The sequence below is a fragment of the Miniopterus natalensis genome, chromosome 14, assembly GCF_054644295.1.
Source record: "Miniopterus natalensis isolate mMinNat1 chromosome 14, mMinNat1.hap1, whole genome shotgun sequence".
Classification (NCBI taxonomy): Eukaryota; Metazoa; Chordata; class Mammalia; order Chiroptera; family Miniopteridae; genus Miniopterus; species Miniopterus natalensis.
This window is the reverse complement of record NC_142094.1, coordinates 37,719,080-37,739,844: the sequence shown is the minus strand read 5'-3', so window position 1 is coordinate 37,739,844 and position 20,765 is coordinate 37,719,080. Positions and strand designations below refer to the sequence as shown.

The following is a 20,765-nucleotide window of genomic DNA, read 5'->3' as shown; positions in this document are numbered from 1 at the left end:
ATACTCTTAGTTCCATTTATCCAGCAGGGCTTTTTCAGAAAGAGATTAGAAGTAAAATGATTTGAGATAGAATCAGAGAATTCCATCTTTTTAATTAGTGTGTTAAACACAGGAACACCTAATACAAATATTTGACTATGTGGTCGAGCATTGCCTCTGAGGTCACCAGGGGAAATTTATAGGGAACTCTACAGGCCCTCACAATAATTGTCTTGGGTTATGACTTCTCGAATTGCCCTTCATTGCCAATAGCACTGCATTCGGACATAAATAAAATTTGCTGAATTAGGGCACTGTTCTTGTTAAAATGTTTAATCTTCACTTTAAATGAGTTGTGGTCATTGAGGTCTTTTTGTTTCATGGAAAGGGTACCTTTGCACAAGGTAAGCTCTTTTTACACAGCCTAATGACTCACTAATTTAAAATCCTTTTTGGGTAGATGCCAGGCCTGTCTGGTCAATGCAGGGGAGGGAAAGAAGCAGAAATCTATTTCAAAAATGTTTTAGGTTAGTATAATTCTACAGTGCACTTATTGTTAAACATATTATGTAAATGATTTTGCTGAGTATTTCAGTGGGGAAGAAGTTGCTAATCACGTACTTAAGCAGTATGTGCTTGGCATGGAAATCTGTCTCACAAATGAGATTTACTGTTTCATCCCAGGATGCTTTGCCCTATGGGCTCTTGGACTGTCTGTCTCTGAGGTGACAGATTTGTTCCTTGCCTGAAGAACAAATCTGCTGTGGAGAGAGAAGCAAAGGAACCTTCCACAGCCAGGACATGGGGACAAAGAAGGGGAGAGAGGAAAAAACCCTAGGAATAGGGTGTGGGGTGGAAGAGTATATGGTCTATTTCAGAACGCCTTTATATGGACTTTTACCTTCCTACTAAGGTAAGTTTTTGCTCAGGGCTACCTTTAAATGCTGTATTGGGTAGAACCTTGAAATGGCTCCCTTTTACAACACATACCTCTCAAAGATTACTGCACCTGCTGACAGTACCTGAAAGTCCTTATTTCATTTTTGCATCTCCTGGGCCTAACCCAGTGCTTTGCACATGGTAGATTGTCATTAAATGATTGTTGAGTGAATGGATAGATGAATAAAGAGATAGAAAAATCACTAGTTTAACACATCTTTTAAAGTACAGATCTCCTTATAAAGATTAGAAGATTGTTGGTTATTGTAATTAATGTGTATGGATTAAATATTCTTTAAAAAAAAAAAATCTATTGATTCCAGAGAGAGGGAGGGAGCGGGAGAGAGAGATAGAAACATCAGTGATGACAGAGTCATTGATCGGCTGCCTCCTGCTCACCCCTACAGGGAATCGAGCCTGGAACCCGGGGCATGTGCCCGGATGGGGAATCGAACCTCGATCTCCTGGATCATAGGTGCAGATGCTCAACCGCTGAGCCGCGCCAGCCAGGCTGGATTAATTATTAAGTTAATTAATTTAATCCCTCGGGAGCATTACAGTGATGAAGAATGTTGGAACATGGGACAATAGCATGGAAGAGAGAAGGCAGGCCTGGGTCAGGACATCAGAGAGCGGCCAGAAGCAACAAGAGGGCTTTCAGGACCTGGAGGATAGGGGTCAGGGTGTGAAGAATCCCAGTGAATTTTCTAAACTGGAATCACACTACTGTTCTGGCTGGAGACTTTATTTCTTCTGGACTTTAATTATTTTGTTTTTATGCATCCTCTACCCCAGTTTCAAAATGGAAGTATCCTCTAGCAAGAAACACTTGCAATAACTTATTTTGAGCATCTCGGGGTAAATAGTGTAGCTTTAGGAGAGGGCTTGGGGAAGTCAGAGAGGCTTGGCCAGTGGCCCTCAGTCATACTGTTTGAAAACTTGTTTAATTTCTCAATCTCTATAAATTTGCCATCCTCCCCTCTGAAAATGATGCTTTTTTCTCCATCAAAAAGAGGCTACAGTATCCATTGGTGTTCTAATAATAACAACAGTAAACTAGAAAGAGCCCCTCCACTGATGGGGAAATAGTTAAATAAATTATAGACTACCACGCAACAGTTTAAAAGAATAAGGTTGATAAATCTACCAACATGAAGAGTTTTCAAAGCCATGTTGCTAAATTGAACAACAAATTGGGGAACAGCCCAAGTGCCCATCAGTAGATGAGTGGATAAAAAAGAAGTGGGACATTTACACAATGAAATATTATGCAGCTGTAGAAAAGAAGGATCCCTTACCCTTTGAGACAGCATGGAGGGACCTGGAGAGTATTATGCTAAGTGGAATAAGCCAGTCAGAGAAAGGCAAATATCACATGATCTCACTTATATGTGGAATCTAATGAACAAAATAAACTGACGAACAAAATAGATCTGGAGACATGGAAGCATGCAACAGACTGAGGAATCTCAGAGGGAAGGGGGGAGGAGGGGGCAGGAAGAGATTAACCAAAGAATTTATATGCATATATGCATAGCCCATGGACACAGACAATAGTGCAGTGAAGGTCTGGTGGGGAGGGGGGATGCGGGTGCTGGGTGGAGCGGGTTAATGGGGGGGAAAAGGGAATGTCTGTAATACTTTCAGCAATAAATATAATTTTTTTTAAAAAAGAATTCTCAAAGCCATATTGCTAAATGAGAAAAGCAAATTGGGAAACAACATATATGCTATTGCACTGATTTTTTAAAAACAGACATGTCAATAGAATATTTCTGAATGTATGCATGTATATAAAAGCATACAAACAGATCTAGAAGCATGACACTGTTAACAGTGGCTGCTCCTGGAGAGGGAATTAGGACCAGTCAGAGGCCACTGGATCAAAGGTGACTTTTGCTATATCTGTATCAGTGCTGGGGACAAAAAAAGAAAAAATCAAATTGTGGCCTTTCCTCTGGAAAAATAAAAAGGAGATATTCACTATTCATTCACTCACATTCTGATGGGCCTCTCAGACTCTTGGCCAAATGGGTTGTTATCTCCAAAAGCTGGAACAAGCACACTTGTACTTTACATAGTCTGTTACATCTATTGTCCAATAGGGTTGCTCCATGTGGCCACTGAGCACTTGAAATGTGGCTAGTCCAAAATGAAATGGGCCCTAAGTCTAATAGCATAATTCAAAGACTTAGTATGAAAAAAAGTAAAATAGCTCATTAATAATTTTGTATATTGATTACATGTTGAAATTATATATTAAATAAAATATATTATTTAAATTATTTGCTCCTTTTACTTTTAAAAATGTGACTAATAGAAGACTTTAAATCATATTATGTGTCTATTGGGCAGTGCTGTTCCAGGTGATGAATAAACATGCCAATTACCTGAATACCTCTACTAAGTTTAAACAGTAAACACACTTTTTTTCTATGTAAGAAAATTTAGATAAGTGCTTCAGCAACTTTGGATCCATCTTGACTGGTTTATATTCAAAAAGTATTCTGAGTAGATGTCTCCAGGACTTCATACTGAGCTTCAGTTTCTCCATCTGTAATATCACCCACCTTGTAGGATTATAGTGAGGATTAAAAGGGACCAGCTATTTAATTAAGGTCCTTAGACTGGAATTGTTTAAATGTGAAGTCATTTTTGGGCTGGAGGCCTAAACCAAGTTACCCTTTTACTCCTCCCAGCCATTCAATGACCCTACTAAGTCCCAATAAATGCTAATGCCTTCCTTCTCCTTCCTCAATTCAGTACTAAAAAGGCACTCATTCAACTATCGATTGCTCCGTGCAGATTTTTTAAATCATTTTTTTTACGTTAGCTCCACCTAATATAGTATCTATTTCAGTTTTGTTTTTTTTCTTCTGGATTTGTTCAAGCCTTTTCCTCATATACTTTCCCAAAGCCCCTCATTCTCCAAGCAGCCTCCCCCAGGTGCCTGCCTCCTCCCCTTTGCCCTCCCATTGTGTTCCCTGCAAATACAGACTTCCTAGGAAACCATTTAATCTAGTTTTAGTGATTTGGACACAGCTGTTTATTTGAATCAACTATTTCCTTATATGTTCTCATTTCACTTTCAAGTTCCATTTTGTTGGCTATTTGATTCTTGGAGTACAGATCACTTTTTCCAGAAAGGAAGTGAAAATAATTTTAGCATATATTGTAGCATTGACGCATTTTCCCCAGTCCTTTATCGTAAAAGTAGTTGAGCTTAAACTATACATTTAAGATCTGTTTAATTTCCTGCAGGCAGATTAAGCTTCGATTTTTTTAAAAAGTAGTTGAGCCAGATATTTCTTTTTCTTTAAAGAAAACAAAAGTTTCTCACTAGCCCTCGGTTGATACTCCTAACAGGAGACCTTAATAGACAAAAGGAATAACAATAGTTAACATTTTTCAGTCCTTCTTATAAGCCACGCACTGTTCCATGCACTTGACATTTAATGTTTTTAACAACGATTCCTCAGCCTGCTCAAGAGGAAACTGCTGGGTAAAAGTAGCAGTTCATTACCTTGTCATTTATTTGTTCTTTTTCTGTTGTGTACCCAGGAAAGCCTCTGGTCCCAGATTTCACAATCCCTGGTTTTGAATATTCACACCCAAAGTCACTAATCTTTCTTGTTAACACCTTGTAGTGTGGCCCTTGATTAATTCAATCAGTGATTAGCACTTTTACAATAAGTGTTAATCTCTCTTTTAAAATAGCTCAAAGCTCAGCCCTTTATTGAGGCTTTCTGCCCCAATCACAGCCCACAGGAGAGGATTTCCCTATTGTGAGCGATATCTACAAGGCATTTCCCATGCACACCACCAGCCTGGGAAAGGCCTGCTTCTAAGTCCTGTTGTACAATTAAAGCATGGAACCACAGGCTCAGGTTTGCACCCACCGCATGCTACACTGCGACTATGTACAGCTATTAATTCTCTTGAAAGCAGATACTTTTTTGAAGTATCTGTCAGACGCTTCAAAAGTGAATAAACCTCCAGAGGGCACCCTCAGCAGTTGGGTTCTGGGAGGAGAGAATTCCAGGTTCTCCAGAGCCTTGTTAGGCACTGCTTTCTGGTGCCCAGACACCCAGACGCTAAGTGCTCAAGTTTGAGAAATGAGGCCCTCTCAGAAGTAGCCTAAGCAGCCTCAGGTGCCTCACCTGGCAGGTATGAAGGCCTTCAGCTCCCTAAGAACAGTTTTCTCCCTGACACTAAGTGTATGTGAACTAAAAAATAATTTGGGGGATGCCCCCTACAATTGAACTTTCTATTTCACAAGGGGCTTTTGGGGGGGGGGGTGTTTGTTTTTAAATATTTCTTTACTGATTTCAGAGAGAGGAAGGGAGAGAGAGAGAGAGAAACTTCAGTGATGAGAGTCACTGATCAGCTAGCCGCCTCCTGTGCGTCCCCTCACTGGAGATCGAGCCCCCAACCTGGGCATGTGCCCTGACCGGGAATTGAACCATGATCTCCTGGATCATAGGCCGGTGTGCAACCACTGAGCCACACCATCGGGGCTATTTCACAAGGTTTTTACCTTAAAGGCATTGACTCACACTCTCGAAGCAGCAGGCCCCGAGAAGGCACCCCATGTGAAGAAAGACAAACATTAACAAGTTATCTTTTCTGTTTAAAAGAGAACAGCTTTGATCTTGGTTTCATGGTAGGTTGTCAGCTTTCATAGGAGCACTTTTAAAAGCTTTGCAAAGAGGCAAACTTCTCCACGCTCCCCACTACTTATAGACCTCTGTAGGGGTTAGGTTCTCCCAACATAAAAGAGTGTTCTAAAAGATCATTCTGTCTAATTTGAATATTTTCCTTTATAGCACAACAGTAATGTCACAACGTTCCCTTTAGGATGCATCATTAGCTCGTTCTTTCCACTCATTCATTAAGTCTTAGACATAAGTGCAGCCACTATCCTCATTCTGTTTTACAAATAAGAAAGTGGAGGCCCAAAGAGACCTGATATCTAAGTCACATAATCATGTCACCGAGTGGAGTTGAGATTTAAGGTCAGGTCCCTGCAATGTGCATGGCCAAGAGTACAACCAGCATGTGCTGTTGGGCCCTTCCCGACCAGTGGGTTCAGAACTTGGCGTGAGCTGATTATTAGCAGCGAAGCAAGGGCTAGAAAAATATTGATGAGCATCACAACTGCATTGGGATAAAGTATGTCGGCCAAGGGGCTGGGGGAGCCCGAAAGCCAGGCATGGTGGTAGCAGCCAGTTATGCAAAGACCCATGGAACTGGGGGAGAGAGGAACGAGAATTCCAGAGGAGGAGTCAGCGGCAACCACGAGTGAGGGCGTGCTTTCATCGCGCTTTCCCCTCACTCCCCGAGACCAGACGGGCCTGCACCAATGATGGTTCTTGGGGTTTTACTTTTCTGCAGAGAAAAATTTATTTTATATATCACTAGCCACGAGTTTTGGTCATTAGTTGTTACCTAAGTGCCACCTGATGCCATTATCCACGTGGCATGATCATTTTATGTCCACAATTCATTTTGTATTTACGGAGTTCTCGTGACTTGCGTAAGTGCACCTATCAGTGAAGGTTTAACATTGAGATGCAGTCTAGCGTCCGTAACATCTGACGTTTTGCAGATAGCAATGTTGAAGAGATGTATTGTTAATCACCTTTCCATTTGAGTCACCTTATGTAAAAAAATCAGTAACTTAGATGTTCTAAGTCTCTAAAGGAGATTTTCCAATGCGCTCGTAGAAATGGTTAAACAGTCAGATTGTCAGAAACAACTTCCGCACCCACGCCCTCTCGTAGTTTCTGTACCTTTTTGTCTTCAGCTGATTTCTTTGCAGGCTGAAGGGGCCCAGCTGAGATAAATGTTTTGCTTGACTTCTTTGATAGCCTGAGCTTTCTGTCGTCCTTTATCTTTCTTCAGCCTGTTCATTATAAATTCAGCCTGACGCTTCTGTTTGGTCTCTTCCACTCTCCTCACCGCATCAATTGTTTCATTCCACAGCTCTTGCTGGTCTTTGACAGGTTCATTTCTACGTTTTTCAAATTCAAACGAATTATCCACTGTAAGCTCCTTACCAGCTGCTTTATGGAATGCTTTAGTCCACCTGACCTTGTGAGGATTGCACTTCTTTTTAGTTTTTGTGATACTTGGATTTACAGAACCTGAACACCTTGTAATCGTTGCAGACGAACGTCATTCTGTGGCTGGGGTATATCAGGTTCTTGGAATTTAAAGTAGGATCTCTGGGGGAGAAGGGGTATTAAAACACAGATTCCTTATTCCACCTATTCCTGTGACTCAAAAGCCATGAAAGTGAGACCAGGGAATGCGCATTTAAACAAGTTTCCCAGGGACGGGCAGATCTGCAGGTGAGGCAGCTCCCTGCAGCAAAGGCAATGTGCCCCCCCCCCCCCCCGCCTTGAATGAGGGCAGGTGAGCAAGAGAAAGCTTTTCCCTGAGCTGAAACGGGAAAAGACAGTTATTATAAGGAGTGTGAAAGCACGAGGAGCATGTGCCTTGACCTTTCCAGCCCACAACCCGGCCATGTCCTGACCTTCCCCAAAGAGGGCTCCAGCACCGCGGAGGTGCAGGCACGGCGAAGTCACAGGGAGGAAGTGGCATCTACTACCAAAGCCAGGCTGTGGACCGACCAGCCGAGTCCTACTGGGGCGGTGGGGGGGGCGGGAGTTGAGAGCAACACCAAGGAAGAGACTTTTTAAAAAAAATATGTCTTTATTGATTTCAGAGAGAGGAAGGGAGAGGGAGAGAGAGAGAGAAACATCAATGACGAGAGAGCCATTGATCGGCTGCCTCCGGAACACCCCCCTCTGGGGACTGAGCCCCCAACCTGGGCATGTGCCCTGACCTCGATCTCCTGTTAATGCTCACCCACTGAGCCATGCCGGCCAGGTTAGACTTTCTGTATACTTTATACCTCAGCTTTCATGCTAACTGCTACTTAACCAGATACACAAAACATTAAAAAAATTTTTTTTTTTTTTTTTTTTAACAGGAGCAACAGAAGCCTCCACAGTCTGGGAAAGAATAAGCAAACTTGAAGGAAGGATGTACGTGTGTTATCGTTTGTTGAGACAGGTAAGCAGTGACAGGGCTCAGCCTTAGGCACTAAAGGAAGGCATTTGTTAACATCAGTGTGGGGATGCTAGGAGTTGTTTGGGAAAATTAATAGGAAAACAAGACTACAGTTGATACCTTACACACCCTTACTAAGCCTCAGATCCCTTATCTGTAAAATGGGGATAACAACATTATTTTTGACATAGGGTGGTTTGAGAATTAAATAAGATCGTGTATACAATAATGTTTGTGATGAGTTTAACAGGCATATAGTAAGTGCTAGTTATTGTAGCTCATATCATAGGATTATTAAGGGGACCAAGTGAGATAATAAATGCAACCCAGCACCTGCACATACTAAGTACTCAAAAAATTGTAACTGTAAACATTATTATAAAATTAAAATAACATCAGATCTTGGAAGACAAAAATGAAAAACAAAGAATAAGGGCAATGAATAGAAAACTAATCAATAAAGTAATCAAAGTATATCAATAATCACTTTACACATCAATGGTATAAATAAGCCAATGAAAAGACAGATTGTCAGAGTAGGTCAAAAACAAGAAAGAGCCAACTTTATGTTGTCTACAAGAAACACACTTTAAATATAAAGATACAGACCTAGCCTGTTTGGCTTGGTGGTTAAAGCATCGGCCCATGGACTGAAGGGTCCCAGGTTCGATTTCAGCCAGGGGCAAGTACCTCAGTTACGAGCTTGATTCCTGGCCCTGGTCAGCGTGAGTGTGGGAGGCAACCAACTGATGTGCCTCTCTCACATCAATGTTTCTCTCTCTCCCTCTCTCCCTTCTACTCTGTCTGTAAAGCAATGAAAAAAATATCCTTCGGTGAGGATTTTTTAAAAAAGCGGTTACCTACCTACCAGGGAAGGAAATTTAAAAAATCAAAAATATGAATAGTAAAATGGTAATAAATACATATCTATCAACAATTGACTCACAAAAACAAAATGAACAAACAGGCAGAATGAAAAGAGTCACAGATGCAGAGAACATTTTGAAGGTTGCCAGATGGGAGGGGGTTTCTGAGATGAAGGGATGACTTTTTTAAGAATTTTGATGTTTTTCCCCAGAGTAAATGGCTTTCAAGTTTAGGGATGATGTGATTTTTTTTCTGGGAAAGTACAAAGCAATGGCAGCAATCTTCTAACCTGGCCTTAAAATATTCCAGTAGGACACGGAATGCTAATGACTTTGGGAGGAGGTGGGGAAATTGGCTTATTTTTTTATTTTTTTGTATAGACAAGTGTGCCCCCAACTTTGAGAAAAATGATTTTGAGAAAGCTTTAAGGTTAGAGATTTAGGGTTGCAGAAGGGGTGAAACTATCAAAGTTGAGCTGGTAGCATGTGTTCATTTTTATCATGCAAAGGAGTTTGCAGTCATCTTTAATGGTACTCCTCTACTTCAAACTCCTTTGCAAATTAAAACAATGAGATACCACTACACACTTATCCAAATGGTCAAACTCCAAAACAACATCAAATGCCAATTAGGAGGTAGAGCAACAGGAACTCTCATTCATTTCTTGTGGCAAAATAGTGTAGCCACTTGGGAGCACAGTTTGGCAGTTTCTTACAAAATTAAACATATTTTTACCATATGGTTCAGCAATTGTGTCCCTTGATATTTGTCCAAGTTGAAAACATATGTCCACACAAAAACCTGCGCGCAAATGTTTATAGCAACTTTTCTCATAATTGCCAAAACTTAAGAGCAACCAAAATTTCCTTCATAATTGAATGAATAATTTAATGAATTTCTTCATAATTGTAATGCAGACAATGAAAAAGCATTCCACACTAAAAAGAAGAAGCAATTGAGACTATGACTGTGGAAACAGGGGGTATAGGAGAAACCTCTGCACCTTCAATTTTGCTGTGAACCTAAACTGCTCTAAAAAATAAAGTTTGTTTTTTTTAAAAAAATGACATTAGATAAATAAAATGTCTTAGTTATTATACCACACATGGTTTTCCAAAATGTTTTCAAATTCATACCGAAGATTTTAAAAGATTCACGTGGTGACTACGTTATAAATAGGAAATTAAAAATACCAGTAATCTTAACTTTAGTGCCCAAGGAAATACTGGGGGGGGGGGGGAATTAATACAGCCAATGTTCAAACCCCACAGAGAACAGAGTACACGATATTGATTTTATTAAGAAAACTCTGGTCAGGCTAAGAAAACAGGCTGTACAGAGCGAAGCAGCAGAACAGAATCGATCTAGCTAATTATAGTGTGACTTTTGTCCCACATCCTTGAGTTTTCTGAAAGGTCAGGAAACAGGAGTTCGGTGACATTGTTCTTGGTTGGAAAGGCAAAGAAAAATTCTCATTAATTAAGGGACTGAGGAGGGCTTTAAGAGGTCGGTGGAATTTGGAATTTAAGGGGTCCACGAGGAGGAGTCTTTAACAAGGAAGAAAGGAGGCCACTGCCAAGGCTGCGGAGAGGTCAGAAGGAAGAGGCTGAGCCAGCAGGCACCCCACCTTGGCAGGTCTTGTCCCCGCTCCCTCACAACTTCCCTTGGAAGGCCCTCTCCCAGCTGGAGAAACACTGGCCAGGAATGTTCCCGTCTTGTTGAAGTAAGAGCCATGTGAGGCAGAAACAAAGGCCGGATGTGTACTCTTCCCCTCGCTCCCCTGAATATTTACTCATTCAGCCTTTCCCTCGTCAACATATGTTTATAGAGTGCCTTCCACATGCTAGGCTGTGTGCTAGGTACTGGGGGTGCAGCAGTAAACAAAATCCTTGCAGACAATACAGTGAACAGATATGTAATAACACGTCAAGATATGAGAGGTGCTATGGGGGAAAATAAGGAGGTAAGGGAATAAAGAGGACTGGAGCACTGAGGTGCTATTTTAAATGAAGGAGGTTTCTCTGAGGGGGCAAAGTTTGAGCAGAGATCTGACTGAAGGGGTTTTTTTTATTTTTATTTTTATTTTTTAAAATATATCTTTATTGATTTCAGAGAGAGGGAAGGAGAGGGAGAGAGAGAGATAGAAACATCAATGATGAGAAAGTCATTGATCGGCTGCAGCCCGCAACCCGGGCATGTGCCCTGACCGGGAATCGAACCCTGATCGCCTGGATCCTAGGTCGACGCTCAACCGCTGAGCCACGCCCGGCAGGGCTGAAGGGGTTTTTTTAAAAAAATAGATTCAATAATCTCATTAGTAGGGACGTGATGAAATGTTTCTTGTGGTACTGGAGGCGCCCTCAAATATTATCCTACTGAAAATGTGGCACCCACCTGAAAACAAAAAATAGGGGCAGGGAGGCCAGGAAATGACAATCGATACCATGTTTGGTATTAGACAAACATGGGTTTGGATCCCTGCCTTGCTGTGCGACCTTTATGAAGCTATTTAACCTCTATAAGTCAGCCTCAGTTTCCCCATCTGTAAAACAAGGACCAACTAAGGTTTCAGCTTTACAGGGTTATTGCAAGAATTATAGCAATTCAATGAGATGATACATGTAAGACTATTAAGCCCAGTGCCTTGTTGTTCTGTAAAAGTTTTTAAAATGAATTACTTTAATTATTTTCAGGTATAACAAAAAGTATGGACAATTCAGTAACATGCTCCCAAAGCATTCTGCTTCTAATTCCACACTAGATTCTCTCCAATTCCAGTAAAGATTATTTGCCTATTTTCTACTAAATTATTTGTCTTTTTCTAGTTCATTTATAGGAGATGAGCTCTTCAAATATTCTGAATATCAACCATTTGTTATTTAACACATCTCTTTCTGCAGAGGAACACCCACCTGGAGTTAACCTCTGTCATTGCCTGCATGTTTTTCTACTTTCACTATATGTATTTACATTAAACATTCATAAACAAATAGTATTTTCTCACATATTTTCAAACTCTATGTAAATGGAATTATGCTGTAGGGATATTTATGTATCTTAGGAGGTTTTGTTTTGTTTTGCTCATCACTTTTGTTTTTGGTTTTGGTTTTTTGTTTTTTTTTCAGATTTATCTATGTGGATACATGTAGTTCTAGTTGAATCTTTTAAACTGTAATATAGTACTCAGTTTTATAAGATATTTTACATAACCATAGAACATCTATGAGAACTAAGAAATTAATCTTGATACAATTCTATTAACTAAAAAACAGAATTCATTCAGATTTTACCAATTTTTTTCCACTAATTATCCTTCTCGATGACAAATATACGTGTCAACTATAATATAAAAACAAAGTGTTCTCGGAATCCCTAACCCACATCCCCGTGTGAAGCAAATTGGCCAGCTACCGTTCAGTGTTTGCGTACATTTCATTTACCCTTAGCCGTACAGTATCCAGTCGAAACACTTTCCTTTATTTGCTTCCATCAGCTCCTCTCCTTCCATTCCCTTCAGTTTTTTTAATTGTTATTTCTCGGCTGTCTTCTGTCGGTTGGAAGTAAGTCACCGTTCCAACCTTCTAGGAAATAAGGTCCTTCCTCCCCAAAATTTAATGATTATACAATTTCTTTATTTTTTTGTTAGATGGACATTTAGGTACTTTCTAATTGTTTACTAAAATCTAATATTTCTTTGTACATATTTGCTAGAACTTCTCTAAAATATATACTCAGAAATAGCATTAGGTCATCGGGTAGACATTTGTCAGACAGGAAAAGAAGTTTTTGCTGCACTACAAACAACCATAGAATGTCAGTAGTTTAAAAGGCTTCTTTTAGTCCATTGTGGGTGTGAACTGCACTGGGCCACTTAACGTGGATTATTTTCAACAAATACAGTTGGCCCTTCGTATCCATGGGTTTCACATCCAGGGATTCAACCAACCACTCATGGGAAACCATTTTTGCATTCCCAACAGTGGATTCCCAACCTTGGATTCCCCACTGTGAATCGAAAATACTGTTTTCCATCAGTTATTGAATCTGCCGATGTGAAGGGCCGACTGTAGAGTCAAAAGTTATACGCGGATTTTTTACTGTGAGGGGGTGGTGGGTAGCACCCCTAACCTCTGTGTTGGTCAAGGGTCAACAGTAATTTGACGCATGAGGGCTCATGTCCCAAAGGCCTCACCTCCTAATACCATCACCTGTGATGAATTTTATGGGGGTGCAAACATTCAGACCACAGGACACTAAAATCAACATCTGAATTTGTAGGCTTTTAAAAGTTTTGTCAGTTTTATCTGTGTGTAAACTACTTATTGATTTAATTTGATTTCCTGATTACAGGTGAGATTTAGCATCTTCTGATATTTAATAGCTATTTGTATTTCTTCTTCTGCCTGTATAAATTCTTTGTCTATTTACCACTGGGTTATCTGTCTTTTTTTTTTTTAATTTATAGTTCTACAAATATTCTGAATATCAATCATTGATCATTTATTGATTTGCAAATATATTTGTCCAATGTGTGCCTTTTTTCACTTTATGATATCTTTATCAAACAGAAATTTTACATTTTAATATAGTCAGATTTGTCAGTTTGTTTCCCTTTATGGTTGGTGCTTTTATTTTCACATTTAGGCCTTTAATTCACATGGAATTTATTTTTATGATATGTAGTTGAAGTAAAGAAAAAATTTTTTCTGTATGAATAAACAGTTGGATCAACATCATTAATGACTGGTCCATTCTTTCCCCATTGATTATAATGTTTCCTTTCCTATATCAGCTTTCTTTATGTGCATGGGTCTGTTCCTGGGTTCTCAACCCTGTTTTATTTGTCTCTGTCTATCTCTGGGCAAAAATGATATTGTCTTCACTTTGTTAGCTTTATAATGAGTCTTCACATCTAACAAGACAAGCCCTTTTATCTCATTCTTCTGCAATATTGTCTTGGAGAATCTTGGATATTGGTTTTTTCATATACATTTTTGAAGTCTTCAAGATCTATAAAAAGCCCTGCTGAGATTTTTATTAGAATTACATTAAATTTATAGATTAAATTAGGAAGAATTAATACCTTTATTATACTCAGTCTTCCTGTTTATGAATATGGCTTACTTTAATACATTTTGAGGAAGATTCATAATTTTTGTCATGAGGGTCTTACACATTTTCTGTAAATTTTATTTCTAGATCCTTTTTATTTCCTCTTAAGTTTTTGTGTGAAAAAGTAATGAGTTACCCTACTCCCTTACTGATTCATTTGGTCTCATGTATTATTCCAATCAAATAATAAGAAGGCCTAAACTTTGAATAATATCTTTCATAATGAGAATTTTAAATATGCTTGAGAGGAAAGGGAAAGGGTGTTACCCCCTGGCTGTAATCTTAATATAAAATGAATCTCAATGGGAATTAGAACACTGATTAAAGAGATGGTATAAAGCGTGTACTCATGAACCAGTGTAACCTGAACCTTAATACTGGAAACCACACTCTTTTTCTGAGTTTCACTACCCTTTCAATCATTCATATTTATCTGCCCATGCCTCATTAATTGGACCCCTCTTATGATATTTTATATCCTCATGAGCAATTTGATCACTTGTTCAATAGTAGGAAACTTACCATGCATTTTCTAACCACTTGTATACTCAGTAAATAACACCTACTAAATGCACAGTCTCAACCCCCCACATAAATGCAACTTTCATTCCCAGGCTGGCATTTTGATCAGTTTTGTCTACCACCACATCCCCAACACATAGAATAGTGCTTGGCATATATTGGGCACTCAGTAAATATTTTTTAATTTGTGGAATGAATGAACTCTACCTCTGCTGAGTGTCTATGATACGTAGACTTTCTTCTTACTTGAGCCTTCCTATTTTCCTCAGCATGTTGAAATCTGTTCACTTCCTGAGGTTCATTCACACGAGGCTTAAAAATGTGAAAAAGGGAAGGATGCCTGCTGACTTTAGTCACCTTAAGAGAAGTGGTAACAACAAAAAATGACACAAATGACAGTTCAGCCTTGGTTATGTCAGATGGACACAAGCCAAAGATGTAGTCATTCTGAATTGCCACATCTTTTTAAGACAGCATAATAGTAATGGTGAGGCACGATGATAAATGCGTTACATATATCATCTCATTTACTCCTGCCTACTGTTCTAAAAGACAGGTGTCATTACCCCATTTTACAGATGAATAAACTGGGACTTAGAGAAGATAATTTTTTAAGATCAGTCACCCAGATAGTAAGTAGTGGAGTTAGGATTCAAACTCAGGTCTGTCCAACTCCTAGAAAATTCTCTGGACCATTGCTTTATTAGAATTCAGCCTATAACAGTAAGTAATAATTGGAAAGTAAATAAACACCATTTGTACATAACATGTAATATAATGAGAGTTTATTGTACTCGCCCAAAGAGGAAGAAAGACTTGATGGGGTAATGGGGGGCGTGCAGAGGGAAAAGGTGAGGTGCAGCGCTCTCCTTTGGTTGGTACAGTCTTCTTTCTACACCATTTTCTTCACTAATTTTCAAAGTTTGAAATCATCTGACACTCAACCTGCGCTTAAAAATAAGGTTATGGCATAGAAAACCACCTCTGGAGGAAAAAAAGTTTAAATGTGAAAAGAGCACATGCACGAAACAGACTGAAGAGTTGTCCATGGCACAACGTCTTCATCTCTCTCTTGACACATGCGTGCAAAGAAAAGTGGTTTGGGGTCATCCAAACATGGCAGGCAATTCAAATTTGTCCCATATGATACTGTCTGACTAGAAAGTGTTATTGAGTAAATCAGTGTGTTGAATAGCATTTCTTATGGCGTATTTAGAGTGTGTTAGAATGAAAAGTCATCATACAACAAGAAAGGGAGTCATTGCCCCAAAAGTGGGATAACTTCTCAAAAGCCACATGGTGAAAAGTCATTAATTGACAGTCATATATGTCTGTACAATGAGCTTTCATGCTTCAAGGCATCCAGATTCCATTAAAAACCCATGGCCAATTATGCTCCATCTATCCCCTTACCCAATTTCTCCTTCCACTCCACCCAGAATATTTTGAAGCAAGTTTAGATCATATTTTATCTATAAATCAAAATTATTTTTTGAAAAGAAGAATTGCTAAGCTTTTCTTTAAAATATTTTTATTGATTTTTAGAGAGAGGAGGGAAGAGGGAGAGAGAGAGAGAAACATCAATGTGAGAGAGGAACCTTGATCGGCTGCCTCCTGCATGCCGAATTCAACCCGAAACCCGAACACGTGCCCTGACTGAGAATTGAACCTGTGACCCCTCAGTGCTTGGGATGATGCCCAACCAACTGAGCCACACTGGCCAGGGCAATTGCTTAGCTTTTAATAGATTACAGGCAAACCACAGTAGACTAAAGTTCCCCAAGCACTCGTCAATATCATATCAAATTTCCTGGTAAAAGAATCTTTCCATACTAAGTGTTAATGATTTACAAATGGTTTCAAAGCTCAACTCTGTCTTTATTAGCTATATAACTTTTGGCAAATGATGTAACTTCTCTAAACTTCAGCTCCCCTGTTTAAAAAGTAGGAACTGATAGCCCTAGCCAGTTTGGCTCAGTGGTTAGAGCATCAGCCCAGGGACTGAAGGTCCTGTGTTCGATCCCAGCCCTGGTGAGGGTATGTGCGGGGGGCAACCAATCGATATGTCTCTCTCACATCAATGTTTCTCTCTTCCTCTTTCTCTCTCTCCCACTCTCTCTGAAAAGCAATGGAAAAGATACTTTCGGGTGAGAATTTAAAAAAATAATAATAAGGGCTGATAAAGGAATTTCATATTGTTGTATTGAGCAAATAAAATAATATATAACCCACTTAGCACAGGTCTGGCATCATAAATACACAATAAAGGTAGCTATTTTTTCTTTCAATGTTTGGCACAGAGTAAATGCTCAGTAAAGCATTTATCATACAGTTACTCTATTATTGTGAAGTACTCCTGTGACACCTGATGGACTTTGCTGGTGTGGTTACCTAGGCTTGGTGATGCTGATAAGGTTGTCTGACTCCCAATCTAGAATCTTTTCCCAGGAATAGGTCTTCCCTGGGCACAGCTCTCTGAGCAATCCATCCCTTTCCCCTCACACAGTCAATCTAGTTAAAGCACAAAACCTAGCCTTGCAGTTGATACTTGAAGAAACAAAAAAATAAGTAAAGCAGGAAGAAGACATCACCAAACTATATCTGAAGAGATGGGAGGTTTGGAAATAGCTCCACATATGAAGCATGGGCAAGATTTTCAAAAGCAACATGACAGCTATGCAAATATGCTACAACAAAGAAATGAGGAAAAGAGCTCAGGGATGAAATGATAAAACAAAAGAATGAAATGGAAAGGGAGATAGAGATTAAGGGGACACATCAAAGGACAAAATAATACTATTGAAGAACTATTAAGTAAATATAAACTACAGGGGAATTAATAGACATTTGCTGAAAACTGAATTATTAATGCAGTTTTTAGCAAATGCAAGAAAAACCAAATACATTAATGTAAATAGAAGATAATAGAAAGGGATGGCAGACAGAACCAGTCCAACTTGAAGATAACATATCTCTGAAGGAACAAACCTAACAAACCATAGAGAAATATTGTTTAAAGTTCTAAAGGAAGAAAACTTTCCCGAAATAAAGAAATAATTAAATTTTCATATTAAAGGAGCACACAAATTGCAAAGAAAAAATGATATAGCACAAGCAACATTGAGGTATATCCTGGTTGTAACTGAACTTTAAGGATAAACAAGTCTTCAGGAAAACAAACAAGAAACACAAGTCATTTACAAGCTTTTGTTTTTGTTTTTGTTTGGTTTTTGGAAGTCAAGCAGGGTTCAAACCCTCCAGAAATACTGGAACAAGCCTGTAAAAACAGGTTGTCTTTCATCTATAAAGATAACAAGTATACATCTCCAATACGAAAACAAACTCAAGGAAAGTAATACACATGAACCCTTCTTAGTAAAAAACATGCAATGATGGCTCATACCAATAAAGGAAATAAATGGAGAAGCCATGGTAAAAGACCAAGTTCAGTACCTTATGTCAAAAGACAAACAAAAAAGCAATCAATATCTACCAAGTTCTGAGAAAAAGAGTGATTCAAGAATTTTATATCCAGCCAAATTATTTTTCAAAGTAACAGAAAGACATTCTCCAGACTACAAGTATTCAAGGAATACAGCTACTATAAGCTCTTCTTGAGGGATCACGGGGTGGCGAGAGGGGGAGAGAAGCTACTTGATGATGAAATCCATATAAACTAGAGAGAAATTAACTCAAGAATGGAGAAGACATGATAAAAGAATGCAGAGCACTGGATTCACTTAAATATGGAAAGATCAACCAATTGTGGAAACCATGGTTACAAAATAGAAGGTAAATATTAAAATTATAACAACATAAAATGAAATGAACCAACTTAACTCAGCAGAGGAAAGGGGAGATAGAGCAATTTTCAGCTCTCCCATGAGTGCATCAAAAACTTTCTCTAAAAGTACAACATGAAAGTGGGAGGAAAAGAAAAAAAAACAAAAAACATAATGACTGAAAACTCTCAATGCTTATTATAATTTTTTTCTTAATCTTAGGAGTATCTTTAAAGAACTAATGATCCTTGTGATAAACAGATATTTATTTAAAGTTCAGCAATTCTCTCAGTTTTGCTTTCATTACAGTTTCACTTTTGTTTCCTTTGTCAAATTCAAATAGAATTTAATTTAATATTATTTAAAAATAGCACGTCTGGAATGATCCCATTTTTCACTAGTAACCTTTTTCTCTGTGTGTACATAGGATGTCTGAAGCAATGTTCTCTTATAACAGGAGTTAATGGTAGGTTTGGGGGTAATTTTTTATTTTCTCCTCTCCTTTGCTGTCATCCTTCCTCCTCCTGCTGCTGGCACATATGGCAACTTCCATCTCTGGGCTGAGGGAGCCCAGCACCAGGAGGCACAGCAGCTTACTAGGGAACACAGACTGGGTTTCAGCCTTCAATTGCCCCCATCTGGGTACCTGTGTGCAGTGCACAAATTGCAAGGCCATACACAATGGCCTCATATGAACACATTCTCCAAAAGTGGTGTCTTTCAATAAGCTTTAGCTAAGATGTTGATGTAATGATATTAAGAGTGTAATGAAAAGGCAATAGGGAAGCAAGAATCAATTAGTTAAAAATAGAACTAAACCATCCATAGTTAAATCTCATGGAAATCCAAGAGAAGGAAGCGCCTCTCTACATCCCCCTTTTTTAAAAGTAAACTTTTAGTTTGAGGATAATTTTAGATTTAAGCAAAATTGCAAAGGTAGAGAGCTCCCACTGGAACCTAGGATGGTTGCTACAGAATTTAAAAGAAACACTGGGACTTCCAAAATGTATATATGTTGGTTGGCCTAAGTACCTTAAGCTCAGCCCACTTTTCTTTTTTCCTTTCTGCTCCTCAGTATGGACAATTTCAATTGTCCTATCTTCAAGTTCACTGATTCTTTCTTCTGTCTGCTCAAATCTAATTAATCCATCTAGTGAATTTTTCATTTCAGTTATTGTACTTTTCACTCCAGAATTTCTATTTGGTTTCTTTTTATAATTTCTTTCTATTGCTGTTTTCATTGTGTTAATACACAACTTTTCTGTTTTCTTTTAGTCATTTCTGCATGCTTTCCTTTAGTTCTCTGAGCATATATAAGATTGTCGATTTAAAGTCTTTGCCTAGTAACTCCAATGTCTTATGTTCTTCATGGATGGTCTCTGTCAATTTATTTTTATCCTTTGAATAAGGCACATTTTCCTGTATGCTGGTATGATTTGTGATTTTTTTTTGAAAAATGTACATTTGAATGTTATAATGTGGTAACTCTGAAGATCAGATTCTCCTCCTTTCTCCAGGGTTTGCTGGTCTCGATTGTTGAATGCTACAGTTGCCCATTTGTTTACTGACTTTTCCAAAGAAATTTTGCAAAGACTGTATTCCTTGTTGTTTATAGTAACTGACATCTCTGTTTCTTTAGCTATGTTCAGCTAGTTCTTTGAAAAGGATTTCCTTGATGCCAGGAGAAAAGAAAACAAACAAAATAAACACCTATCCCATTCTTTTGCAGGTTGGCTGTGTTGGGTATTCTTTTAACACTTAGCCAGGCTTCTTACAACTCTGCCTTAGTCTTCAATTGCTGCTTGCACTGAACCTACAGATGAGCCAGAGGTGAAAGCTTAGGGTCTTCCTTAGTCTTTTCTGAGGATATGTTCTCTCTTGGGCATTGTGTGGCTTTCTAAAATTCTCAGTATACATGGGCTTTTTTGAATGTCCGAATTTCCCAAAAAAAGTCTCTCCCAGATTTTCCATCCAGGTTTAGGCAGTCTAGTGTATGTCTCAACTGTCATCTTTTGCCTACGCAGCTGCAGAGTTGTTGCTGCTGCTGTTGTTGTTTTGTTCACCTTATACTATTTCAAGCAATGTTCACCACTTTTCTGCCCTAAGTTTAGAGTACGTGAAACAGAGACACACCTTGTGTTAGTTCTTCAGGTAACCTCCAGACAGGTTAGAAGAGACAAACACAAGGATTTATGAATAAAGTCTGCTCTACTCCCTCCAGAATCAGGGCCAGGGTCCCACACTGGGAATGCAGGATGCTGTCTTCAAGACTGCCACCCTGCCAGGATAGGGGTGAGTCAAGGGCAAGTAAAAATGACACAAAAATTTCCTACCACTCTTAAGTTGCCTCCTTCTTGATTCAGCATTTCCTTGGTTGCTCTAATTTTTTTACTCCTTTTCAGAGTTCTGACAAAGTTGGTTCTGACAGTTATTGTTTTAATGTTTCTGTGGAGGGGTAGGTGTTTGGAGCTGCGTACACCATTTTGA

General features: G+C 38.9%; 1 pseudogene; it reads right to left on the bottom strand.

Annotated features, from left to right (window-relative positions):
* Positions 1 to 6,650: 6,650 nt before the first annotated feature.
* On the bottom strand, positions 6,651 to 19,444 carry LOC148091550 (putative ribosome biogenesis protein RLP24 pseudogene; annotated as a pseudogene).
* Between the last annotated feature and the right edge of the window lie 1,321 nt (positions 19,445 to 20,765).